This window comes from Camelus dromedarius, chromosome 1 (genome assembly GCF_036321535.1).
Source record: "Camelus dromedarius isolate mCamDro1 chromosome 1, mCamDro1.pat, whole genome shotgun sequence".
In the NCBI taxonomy this organism is placed as follows: Eukaryota; Metazoa; Chordata; class Mammalia; order Artiodactyla; family Camelidae; genus Camelus; species Camelus dromedarius.
The window spans coordinates 40,163,815-40,177,213 of record NC_087436.1 but is presented as its reverse complement, the minus strand read 5'-3'; the positions used below and the strand labels follow the sequence as shown (position 1 = coordinate 40,177,213).

Below are 13,399 nucleotides of genomic sequence, written 5' to 3'. Positions count from 1 at the left end.
AAAATGACTGTTGTAAAATAACCAAGAAATAACTATAGTCTGCATGCAAAAGATGCTAAAATACAAAGATGCCTGTGACCAGGAGGGCTTCAGCGTTCCTCTAAGCTTCACTTCATTTTAGGGACACTTCTTCCTGTCTCCCTGACGTCCCACCCTCCCAGAATCTAACAGAATCCAGATGACCTAACTACAGAGCTCCCTCTCCTCTCTCTTCCAAGAGCTTTTATTTAAATAGCTTTTAATTATAAATTTTTCCATCCCCTTTTACATGTAAATAGTTTCACAAGCCTCTTGCCAGCTTTACAACCCAGTAATATCTTTCTCAAAGACTTGAGGACCATCTCTTTGAAATACAGTCATCAGGGAAGGTCGCGCCTCTATCCTCAATTTCTGTAGGAGAGGAGCCTAACTTTGGTGAGTGTCCTGATCCAAGTTCCAAAACTACCTCTTGCCATAAAGATGTAAGAAATTTATTTTCTACGTATAAAGCTGATTAGTTAACATAGATGTTCACCCCAACAACCAACTGAATTTAGGATGAACTATGTGTGACTAATAGTGCTGTGAAATCCTTTTACGTGGGGACTAGTTTTTGTTGATATTTAAAATATGTATGTAATGGGTTTATCTACTTAGCTATCTAAACGGGTAAGTTTCTTTCTTTGTAATTTCTTAGTGGATTGCCTGTGATGCACATCACATTCTGGTTTAATGCTTAATTGATAAAAAAAAAAATCATTCTCTTCTATATTTATGGAGAATTTTTCTGAGTTGGGAGATTTCATTTTTAGTTATATTGCTGGTGATGGGGACTAGATGTCTAGAAACTACTGAATTGATTAGATAAACTGAATGTCTGTGGCCACACAACAGTCAGAAAAGAGACCCTAAATTATTGAAAAAAAAGAAAAGTCTCCCTCTAGGTGTCCATTATTTTGGAATACTAGCTGAATGGAACTTCTCTAAATTCAAGATCTTACTATTAACTAATCATGGGTAATGTGGGCTCTAATCTTCCATCAAGATCACCATACAGTCATAATATGTGGGAAGCCAGGAACATTGCCTGCAGAACTTCCTCTTAAAGAGTTAATAACTCTATGTCATATTTGGAATGGATAAATGAGAGTCCAATTACCTAATGATTGTCATTTGATTTGGATAAATTAATGTATTTGCTGGGGTTCTTAAGACAGGAATTGTCTCAAGTAAATGAATGACTGGCTCTACGGGATGAAAATCACTCTAAGGAAAAAAAAAAACTATTTGGATAACTGGAAGAAAAGACTGAGAAAAATGGAAGAGGAAATCTAAGAATTAAAGGCACTTTCCTTTTCACCTTTCTCTGCGGTGCCCACTCCCACCACTTCCCCGGCTCTCTATTGCTCCCTGCCTCACGCTGACTCTTGGGGGAGAGAGGGATGCATGGTTCCCTTCATTAGTGGGTTTCCTCCTGAAGGGGAACGAGGCTACAACTTCTCCAGCTGGTGAAGATTACTCTCCTTTCGAGGACACAGGCTTGTGCACCCCATGGCCTCTCCCTCTATCCACTTTATATCTTAGTCCAGATTCCACCTTCAAAAATCCCTTCTCATCCCCACACCATGTAGTTAGAGAGCATCTGTGATAAGGAAACCTCCTTAGGAACAATGGAGAACTTGGATAGGAGACCGTGCACCCATGTGAAGGCAGCAGAAAGGAGAGTTGCTATACTAGTCACTTGGGAAAAGGCAAACAAATAAGGTGTTAAACAGATGAGTGTTAATATGAAAAGGAAACCAACATGCCATATAATTTATACTTTTCTCATCCCGATGTGAGGAAAATTAATCTCATCCTGATGTGAGGAAAACTAACCCGTCCTATTTGGATTGCCAGCTAAGCTGATGCTACTGAGAAGCTACGAAGGACTCAAGGGGAATTCAGATGCTGTTCTCACCAGCTGTTATTACCCACTTAAAGACTTCTTTTCCCTGTATCACAGAAGCTTGCGGAAGTACGCTCCAGCACCTTTCAGTTGACGGCACCACATGTGGGAATGTGCACTGACTGTGTTAGAATTCTGCAGCTGGTGGCTGCATGGCATTCTGAAGGCAGCAGACTTTGCTCCTTTGACACAGCAAGCACACTGGAGTCTACCAGATCCCCACATCAAGACAATAAAGGGGTGTGGCAGCTCAGGGAAAACACCTCCCTGCCAGGACTCCACAACCATGAAAGATCAAAGGGCATCAAGCACGCATTAGAAGGGACTGCTAACAACCTTACTTGAAGCCTTCCCACTAAAAGCAAACTTGGAGAAGTAACAGCATTCTAAACCTCCTCAAAAATCTTATTTTGGTAAAGAAAAATGCCATTAACACCATCTAACAAGACTAAAAGGTAAAAAGAAGTTAACCTTAGGGAGGTTTAAAAAAAAAAGCTTTAATGCCTTTCTAAGATGATGGAGAAAAAAATCAGAATTCAATTTTTCTTTTATAACTTCTTGCTGCATGGAGAACAAAAATTAGTATCTTTATTGATACCCAGCCACAGTTTCAACATTCTGAAAGTGAAAATATGTACATGAATTAAGCTTTTATAGAATGTGTGAATATAGATTCAATAACTACTTTTAAAGAGTGAACTTCAATCTAATGTCTATTTTACAATGCCAAATAAGCATATATTTATAAAACTTTATTTCCCTAAGTATTATATTTAATATTAAAATCTTTCATTAATAAAACCACAGAACATGCTCCCCACTGTGTATAGAGCACAAGGTCGATATTTAAGAAACAAGCACACCACCTAGCTGCTTATCAACACAGATGACAGCACCCGCACTAGATACAGTTCTGATCTACATTCAGTGTTAAATTATATAAACCAATGAAAATTAACACCTGAGGATTACAAAGCCAAATAAGCTATGTCTATAATCAACTATTTTGATATTCATGTAAGCAAAAAAAATTGGTGTTTAAATTAATATTCTAACACTACCTCATAAATTTTTGAAATATAAATTTGAGCAATCTTGGAAACTTATTTGCAATGAATCCTGATTTTTGTTGCTGAAAAGTATTATCTAAATGTGATTCTCTTGAGAGTCAGTTAATAATTACAGTGGGACAAAAGATGGTTGCAGGCAATCTAATACGTATGGTCGTACCCTGTGGTATGTATGGACACTATATTTTGGCTCAAAACTTTTTCTCAGTTAGAAATGAGTAAGATTAACTATCCTTATTTGGTAAAAAATAAATCAGGTAAAATAAAGATCAAATAAAGTCTATCTCTATACCGCTCAGAGTTTTTCTCTGTGACAAAAGCAAGTGTGTTGAAATAATACAACCAGTGGTTTTGCTTGTGGACAGTATAGCTGATGTTATTTTCTTGAACTCCTTATTAAATTTTTATTTGTATTTTTTCCAGCTTTACTGAGTTATGACTGACACAAAAAAATTGTATATATTTAAGGTGAACAAAGTGGTGACTTGATATACATTCTGTTGTGAAATGATTACTACAATGCAGCTAATTACACTCATCACCCCGCATAGCTACCATTTTACGTGTATGTGGTAAGAACACTTAAGGTCTATTCTCTTAGCAAATTTCAAGTACATAATATAGTATTTATAACTATAGTCATCATACTTTCCATTAGGTATCCAGAACTTACGTATTTTGCAACTGAATGTGCACTTTGACCAACATTTCTCTGTTTCTCTCAGACCCCAGACCGTGGCGATCATCATTCTACTGTCTGCTTCTGTGAGTTTAACTTTTTAAGATTGCACATATAAATACTGTATAGTATTTGTCTTTCTATGTCTGGCTTTTTTTACTTAGCATAATGCCCTCCAGGTTCATCCTTATTGTCACAAATGGCAGAATTTCCTTTTTTTGTGGCTAAGTAATATGCCATATATATTACATATAATTTCACATTTTTTACCCTTCATCTGATAATGGATACTTAGGTTGAATCCATGCCTTGCCATTGTGAATAATGCTGAAAAGGAACATGGGGGTGCAAATTTCTCTTTGGGATACTGATTTCATTTCTTTTGGATATATACCCAGAAGTGGAATTTCTGGATCATATAGTAGTTGTATGTCAAATTTTTTGAGAAACCTTATGTTGTTTTCCATAATGGCTTACCAATTTACTTTCCTGTCAACAGGCATATGGGGTTCTCTTTTATCCACATGCTCAACAATGCTTACTATCTCTTGTCTTTTTGTCAATAGCTATCCTGACAGGTGTGAGGTGGTATCTTGTAGGTTTGATTTGCACCTCCCTGATGATTAGTGATGCTGAACATTATTGCATATACCTTTTATGTATTTGTGTTTTTTGGAAAAATGAATATTCAGGTCTTGTCTGATCAGGCTACCATAAAAAATAAAACACAGATTGAGCAGCTTCTAAACAAAAGAAGTTTATTTCTCATAGCTCTAGAGGCTAGGAAGTCCAAGACGAAGGCACCAACAAGGTTGTATTCTGGTGAGAGCCCTCTTTCTAGCTCATAGCCAGAGCTTTCTTACTGTGTCCTTACTTAGTGGAAGAGGGAAAGGATCTCTGTGGGTCTCTTTTAAAAGAACACTAACCCCATTCAGGAAGGCTTACCCTCTTGACCTAAACACCTTCCAAAGGTTTCACTTCCTAATACTATTATCTATGGGGGGGGGTTAGGATTTCAAAATATGAATTTTGTGAAGACACAAGCAAGGTCATTTACCCAGTTTTAAATCAGGTTACTTTGTTTTTGTTTGGTTGGTTTATTTCGCTACTGAGTTATGTGAGTTCCTAAAGTATTTTGGATACTATCGCCTATCAGATGTATGGTTTGCAAATACCCATTCTCTACATTGCCTTTTCATTTTGTTGCTTGTTTCCTGTGAAGAAGTTTTTGAGTTTGATGCTATCACACTTGTCTATTTTTGCTTTTGTTGCCTGTGCTTGAAGAATAGCTTGGCCATGTAGAGTATTCTTATTTGGCAGGTTTTTTTTTTTTTTTTCTTGTCAGCAATATTATCCAACTCCCTCTTGGCCTAGAATTTTCTGTTGAGAAATACACTTGTAGCTTTAAAGGAATTCCCTTGTATGTGGCAAGTCCCTTTTCCTTTGTGGCATTCAAAATTTTCTGTCTTTGATTTTTTCAATTTGATGCTACTTTATTTGTGGTTATCTTCTTTGGGTTCAGCTTCATGAACCTGAATATCTGTCTCCCTCTTAAGATTTGCAAATATTCAGTCATTATTTCTTTAAATAAGCTCTCTGCCCCCTTTCTCTCTCCTTCTGGGACTCTCATAATGTGTACATTTATTCACTTGATGTTACACCACAGGTCCCATATACTTTCTTCACTTTTCATTTTTCTTTGTTTCTGTAACTGGCTAATTTCAAATGACCTATATTCAAGTTTGCTGATTCTTTCTATTACATGATTGAGTTAGCCATTGGAGCAATCTGTTTAATTTTTCAATTCTGGCATTGTACCCTTCAGCTCCATTATTCCTTATTTTGTATTTTAATATATATTTTTATTGAAGTATAATCAGTTTACAATGTGTCAGTTTCTGGTGTACAGCACAGTACTTCAGTCATATAGGAACATACATCTATTCATTTTCATATTCTTTTTCACCATAAGTTACTACAAGATATTGAATATTGTTCCTGGTGCTATACAGCATAAACTTCTTTATGTGTGTTATATATATTAGTTAGTTAAACTTCTCATTTTGTTAATACTTTGTTTTCCTGATTTTATTTAGTTATTTGTGTTGTCTTGCATCTCACTGAGCTTTTTTAACATGAGTATTCTGATTTCTTGTCAAGTACCCATTAGATCTCTATTTCTTTGGGGTCAGTTACCATTGTTTTACTAGTGTCCTTTAGTGAAATTATGTTTGCCTTATTTTTTATGATCTATGTAGCCTTGCATTGATGTCTGTGCACTTGAAGAAGCAAACATTTCCTCCAATCTTTACAGACTGGTTTTGGAAGGTAGAGGCATTCCCTGTTAGTTTCCTGGGTTGAAGGGACTGCTTCTGGGGTCACAGCTGAGTGAAGTTGGATCACATACCTACTGCTGGGTCTGTGGAATGGCCTGTAGTTGACTGGTCTTTTGCCAGGGTTTTGGGCAGGCTGGGATCATGTCTTACTCCTTGGCAAGTGGAGCTGATTCCAGGACGCTGTTCATTAGGGCTGATGCTAGGACAAGTGTATGCAAGGTCTGTAGAAAGTAGAACTGTTACTAGGTTTGTGGACAGTGTGGCTCCTGCAGGGTCCCTGGAAAAGCTCCCTCTGGGTTACTGTGTGGGAACCTGGCCAGGCAGGACTGCTTCCAGACCATGCTAGGAATGGCTGGAACAAGGCTATAGAGCCACTTCAAGATACGCAGTCTGACTGGGATCAACAGGTCTGCTTCCAGTGGCATGGATAGGCATGTCTCCCAGTGGGCCTTGGGTGAACAGGCTTGCCAGACCACAGCTGAGAGTTGCTGGAGCTGGGTCACAGGACGCTTCAGAGTCCACAGGTAAGGCTGAAGTTAGTGAGCTTGACACCCAAGGAAGAAGCAGGCATTATTCCTCAAATCATTTAGTGATGGTGCTGATGATGGGTAAACTGGGCTGTACTTGAGTCTACAGAGAGACAGAAGTATTTATGGATCTGTAGCCAGGACCATGACCATTGAGCCTGCCACATGGATATGAGCCTGCCTTTTCTAAAGGTCACTCTTTAGTCTTGAGTTTCACCTGAGTTTTACAACCTCCTACCTGAACCCTGAAGCTCTCACAAAGGGCTGCCAAAGTATTGTTACTGTGCAGGGGATACAGGCAGGGGCCCTCCTACACTGCCATCTTACTTGTGTCACTCCCAAACTCCCTATTTCTTTTTTAATATGAGGGACTCTCGTGGTTCAATCAAGACTTCATTAAATTTTAGTCTTATTTAATTTACATGGCTACTATGTCAGATTGAAAAAGTGCTTTCTAAAGAAAAATCTTTACTTGATTTTCCTTTTCACTTGGAAAAATCCAGTGCCTTGTCGAGGATTTGGGGTATTTAAGTGGTACATTTACACAAGAAGCATGTATTTAACGTGTATTCATATCAACTTCTCACCACTGGAAGATAGATGAATTCTAAAGCAATGTCAGCTCCAGTTTTTTCACACTATATAGCTATCAAATATCTCCATAAAAATATAATCCATAGGAAGCTGTGTATACTGTGATGCCCAGTGAAGATACTGGGTGGAAAGACTATAATGGCTTCATTGATTTCAATTACAGTTCTCTTAAGCTTTTAATTTTAAAACAATGTGCATGATTTGAAGGAAAAATTTAGGAATTATCAAACCTGAAATTATATTTTAACCAGAGGCAGCATTATATTTTTAAAAGAACTTAGGTTTTAGAATGCTAAGCTAAATTATTAAAATGCATGCATTATGTATTACTGACTTTTGTTTAAAGTAGTTGCACAAATATTTTTTACTCCATAAATTAGAGATAACAATTATCTTGCAGGACTGTTTTTGAAATAGATTATATAACATATGCTATTGTCTCAAGCCTTATCATAAATAAGTAAATCCCAATTTTATTAATTTTGATGACAGAAAAATTTCTATTAAAGTTTGCAATTTTAGTGATATTTACCTTTTAGTGCCTATATTTGCTGGCAACGTGTGGTTCAGTCTAAAACCAACAAATTTAAAGCACATGTAAGTTATAATGCAACTATGTCACTATAGAGCAAAATTTTATTAGAGCAATATTTTATACTTAATTTATATTAGATTGCATCTTTTTACTTATTAGGACACTAACTCTCTACTATGAAAAATTGTTGTAGGTCACAACTGAAGTTACATTAATTAACAATGAAAGCATTTATTTCCTCTCAGGCTATAGGAAGCCACGGTCATTATACTGTACGTGCTGGTATTATCAGGATCAAGTCCTGGGTTGTCTTTTCTTTTTCAGGACTCTTAGAGACAATATTTTACCACAGTCCCAGAATTATAAATAACATTATAAATTGATAACACTTAAATTCACATCCCTAATCCTGAATTGCTACCTGAGCTCCAGATTCATATATAGACGACTTGACTTCTATACTTCAGTGAATAGAAATTTCAAACCAAACTTAATCAAAACAGAACACTTGATTCCATCTTTTACTTAAAATCTCCATTTTTTTTCTCATTTCAACAAACATCTCAGCTACCTATCCAGTTGCTTAAATCAAAACACAGAAGATCCTCAAGGAATATACCAAGTATGGTCAAAAAGGATATTCAGAGAAGGTGAGGTTATAGGAGATTTTGTTGAAGATTCATGATTTGGAGGACAAAGTGAAAGTTTTCCAGGTGCTATATGAGGATATATGAATATGAGGATAGAATAGTGCAGGTACAGACAGAGAAACAGAAAGAACAGATTATGCAAGATAAAAGGACTCTAGGAGTTCTCATGCCTTTGGTGAATGACATTAACGGACACAATACTGGATAATTTACAAAAATGTCTGCAGTTATTTTCTTCCCTGTAGCCATTTCTGTTTCAATATGACCTTGGGGGTTCTACCTACCAATAATCAGTCTATTTATGCACTATTGACATCTCAGATGGTCTTGTAACTTGCTTGGTTTAATAACATTTTAAGAAAATGACAGTATACATGGTTAAACCTAGGTCCCTGCGTGTGATCTAACAGGATGCAGTCCCAGTTGTCCCAGCTGAGACCCAGAAAATTGAGAAAACCCAGCTAAGATCAACAAAGCTAACCTTTTCCTGAGCTTCAGATGACAACAGACATTTGAGGGGCTCCCACTGAGACAAAAATGATCTTCCAGCTAAGTATGGACGAAGTGGAGACCCCCATAATTGTGAGTTAAATAAGTGGCTTTGTCATGAGCCATTAAATCTTGTAATAATTGGTTTTACAGCAGTAAATAACCAATAAATGAACCATCCATGTAGTCCTGGGCAATAGAAAGCAAAAAATGGTGATAAGGCTGTGAACGTTAAGATGATAAGGAGGGTAGTGTCTAGGTCCTCCTTGGTGTGTAGACCTGTGGATGTCTTGACCCCTGAAGATAAAAATGAGTCTATAGTAGGAGTCTTACTTTGATACCTAGAGCTTCATCTTATCCCTGTTGGTGTAGGAAAATTTAAGAAGCCTTAATTTTTTGCAGATCTTAATATATTCAATGAAAAAGATTAGGTCATCCCTATTTCTTTGGTATTAAACCTTCTTTATGAAATTGTGTTGAAAATAAAATGTATTTTGCTCCTTTTAAAATCAGTTTTAATACAGCAAAATAAAGCACTGACTAGCTTAATACTATCAAATTCTGTATCTCTTCTTGGACCAAAGGAAGAATATAGTACACTGTATCACTGAAAACAGATTTGGGGTTTGTGCATAGTTTTGTTCAATGGATGAATCTTTCTTGGATTTTTTTTCTTTGATTGTTAGTTCATTCTTTCTCTCCTACCTGTGTGGCTAAAGGACCCTGGCATTAAGAAGCTGCATGAGAGAAGGAAGCCAAGTTCCTGAGTCTCACCTGGAAGGAATTCAGTAAAGTCATGTGAGCTTCATTGGAAATTGGTATGAGAAACATTTTATTGTATTAAGCAATTGAAATAGTTGAGTTGTTTAATACAGCCCCTAGTACATATTACCCTGTTTAATAAGGTCATAAATATTTTACATGACTCAAGAATTCTAACTAGCACTGTTCTTGTGTATTACAAATTATCTTATACCTTCTTAAAAAGTCCAGATTTTATAATATTAATTATATGGTACAGAGAAATGACTGTTTATTTGCACTTTATTTTTATTTCATTCTACTTGCCTCTTTCTGTATTATATCTATCTTACAGTTTACAGGAAATGCATCTGCACTGTGACAGATGGGAGCCTCATGTTTTGCTTCACTGATTCCTATTCTCATCGTGCATGGCTGCCCTTAATACATGAAGTAAATGTGCAGCAGTTATGTTTGCAAACTGAGTCTTCGTCTAACCATGAAAACAGTATGGCTTTATAATTGGCATGACTTCTTCCTGTCTTGGAAATGACTATGTTAAGTTAGAATCTGTTGGGCAGAGATTTTATACAGTTTTTGATTGAAACTTACAAAACTGTCAGCCATGCTGAAGTAAATACAAAGCAGGATAGAAAATGCAAAGGTTTAAGAACTTTTGTAAGTAGCTTATGTCTTCATGAAAAATTTTCCAGAGCTATTAACTACAGAAATATTAGACTGGTGTTTGCTAAATAAAAGACTGCCTCTAAAAGTGAAAACCAAAGAAGGAAGAGGAAAAAGGAATTGGTGAAACCAAAACATGACGCTCAGAAACTGCTCTTTGTCTACGATGACCTCTACTGTGACACTCGGGGTTTGCATTCTCTAAGAAAAAGTGTGAAAAAACATTAGTCAAAGGTAGAAGGAATTGATTTTAATGTCTCTTAAAACGTAAAGACAAAAATCCCACTTTCACAGGAGTTTGAAAAATATTTAGGCATTAAATGATTATATTGGTGGTAGTTATAATGGATGCATCTACCTACCTACACATTTTCTTATATTTTAGGCTTTAAAATCTACCTATGCCAGTTTGCACAGTACAAAGAAACAGACAAAATATGCCCAGTTTTACTTTTTTTTTTTTTTTTTTTTTTACTAAATTTGTTAGTCTTTTTTAAACTTATAGGTTTCTTTTTCCCTCTATAGATGATATTAATCATTGGCATGTCTCCATGTCCTCTGGGCCAATGGGTGTGTAAACATGGACACAAATGCCCTTTGGCCTTACCATTTTCAGAGCCAGTACTCTTGAGCTTTCAATAATTAAGGGATTTGCTTCTGGCGACATGATCCTCTTTTGCCAGAATACAACTTTCCTGCAAGGGACATGGTCTTTAAAACTTTGCCCTTTTCCATCAAGTTCTTACTGTCCTCAGACCAAGCTCTCAGCTACTTGACAGAGGACTTCATGTGATATTTGTTAAGAAAGTTTATGATAGATATGGCTGTATACAATGTGTTTGTTAGTGTTCTTAGATGAACAGGCTAGGGCTTGGTGAAAATACACAGGAGGGCTGCTAACTATGGTGGCTTCAGACACTGTGGCAAAGCAATAAAGTGCCTCCACAAATACATTACATACAACATTTAACACACACACTTGCAAAATTAAAAAAAAAAAGAGTGCCTTAGAGAAATTATAATTTTCTCATTCATTTTTCAAATTTTCATAGACTGTTTTGCTAACTATAGCTAGATGATTTCCTGACATCAAGAGTAGTATTAAGAAAGAGGGCCAGACTGTATGAAAATACATCTATTCTCTTGCCATATGCTGGGTATTTTGATTTATTAACAATATTATATACAGCAAACAACTTTGCTGCTTTTACTTATTATTTCCATCTGTCAAACTGGTACTCTCTGGGGTCAGCTGTAGAAAATTACTTCAAAGAGAATATTGCTTATAAACCTCTCTTTATATGTTATATACTTTGAATAAATGAAACACAATTATATTGTGATTAAGGAACTCCCTTTCAAAGCTGTTAAAGCATAATTCCTTATAAAAAATGTCTTGATTAAACATTAATTTATTGAAATTTAGTATAAAGTTATCTTAGTCAAATAACCTAGTTATCTTTAACTATGTTAGTCAAAAATATGAACAAATCTTCATTGTGTCTATCAGAATAGCATGTTAAAACTTCTGACTTATAAGGATGCTTTCCTAGTTTAGAGAACAAAGTTAAAGTCTCTCTCATTAACCTTGAAGAGAGATTTCTTAACATGTTAATAAAAAACAACTCTTAGCTGTGGGATGTCATATGAATAATAATAGGTCAGTTGGGGTACCTTATTGGATAAATTTAAGGAGAGTTGGTAACATTTCATCCCAATTGTTAGTTTGATAAGCTTGTCACAATTGTCCTATCACCTACTCACTTGCTCTTTGTCACAGGTTTCAGACATGAATTTATAATTGCTGAAGTGAAATTAGCACTTGGCCTTTGATATCCAAATTAAATTTGATTTAAAGTGGAAGTTACTTATTAATGGATGTATGTATATATCTGTATTTTTAAAAAGATTTTGGTATCTTTATACTACTGTCTTGTATCTTTTCCATTTAAGATAACCAAGGTATGATTTTTAAAGCTTAAATAATATATGAAATGTGTTATATACACTCTATAGGACTCAAAAGTCAAAGTACATTTACTGTGTCAAGATTTTACAAAGGCTAGTAGATAATATATAGTATTTTCAGTAAGAACGATAATTTGGCATTGCTAACTTTGTAATCTGCCTCTTACAAGTTACAAATCTAGTTTCCACTCTTAAATGAGATTCCTCTTTGGGAAAAAGTTTTTTTCCTATTCTTAAATGACATATTTTTATAGTAATTTTTTCTTACATTGTTTCATCTCACATTTAAAGCTGTAACTTCTAAGTAGGAATGCTATTTTCATGAGCTGTTGGATACTTTTAGGGTGACCCAAGGGGCTACGTTTAGCCTGTAAATTTCCCACCTGACTTCAATTATTTAGATTCAAGTTAGTCTAATCAGTCTCTCACCCAGCAGTTTAGAATTAGGACTGAATAAATCTATTCCTTGAGATTGAACAGTGTAAAAGATTCAGGGGGTGGCTATATGTAAACAAAGCTGACAAGAGACAGTTTATAAAGGTAGGGGAGCAGAAAGTTCAGAAAGAAAAAGTAATACAGAGTTTCCTGTTTCTAGTCCAGCGTGAAAGAAGTTTAGAAGTTGCCACTCCCTCCTAAAAGACTCCCTCCTAAAACAACTAAAAAGCTAAGCAAACTGAAAAATCAACAATTCTTCTTAGATCCATCAGATAAGTGAGGGAGGTCACAAGACAAATCACTCCTTCATCCAAATGGGAGAGACCAATAAATAAATACAGAGAATCACAACTACCCAGAGCAGCAATCTCTGCAGGAAACACCATTAGGGCAGGGAAACCTAACTAATTTCTGGAGACTCAGTGGACAATTCTGGGAACTGAAAACTCCAGAGGGACCCAGTCATTGGGTGGGGGAGAGGGAGCTCCCATGCTTTTGAGTTTACCTCATAAATGTCTACAAAGTACAATGTTCTCATAGTCAATCTCAAAAAATTCATCTATACTTCTGGCACAAGGGGAGGAACCATTTGGAAATACCCAAGAGCATTCTGTCTTTCTTAACAAAGTCTGCTCTTAGGAGAAATTATTTAAGCAGAGCATAAGCTCTTGGAGTTTTATCGGAGCCTAACTGACTTGGGGGAAGGGAAATACTCAATTCCAAGTGGTGCTAACATTCTGAGAAAAGGAAGGGAATTGCCCAAC

The 13,399-nt window shown here is 36.0% G+C and overlaps 1 long non-coding RNA gene across 2 annotated transcripts in view; it reads right to left on the bottom strand.

Moving 5' to 3' along the window:
- The window catches only part of LOC105093636 (uncharacterized), a 697,614-nt gene that overhangs the window by 39,709 nt on the left and 644,506 nt on the right, over positions 1–13,399 (bottom strand). The window contains exon 18 of one of the 2 annotated variants that reach the window (XR_010377608.1): positions 7,666–7,704. The exons of the other annotated variant lie outside the window; for it this stretch is intronic. This is a non-coding gene — a long non-coding RNA (uncharacterized LOC105093636). The remainder of the gene's footprint in view (positions 1–7,665; positions 7,705–13,399) is intronic. 2 annotated transcript variants of the gene reach the window in all.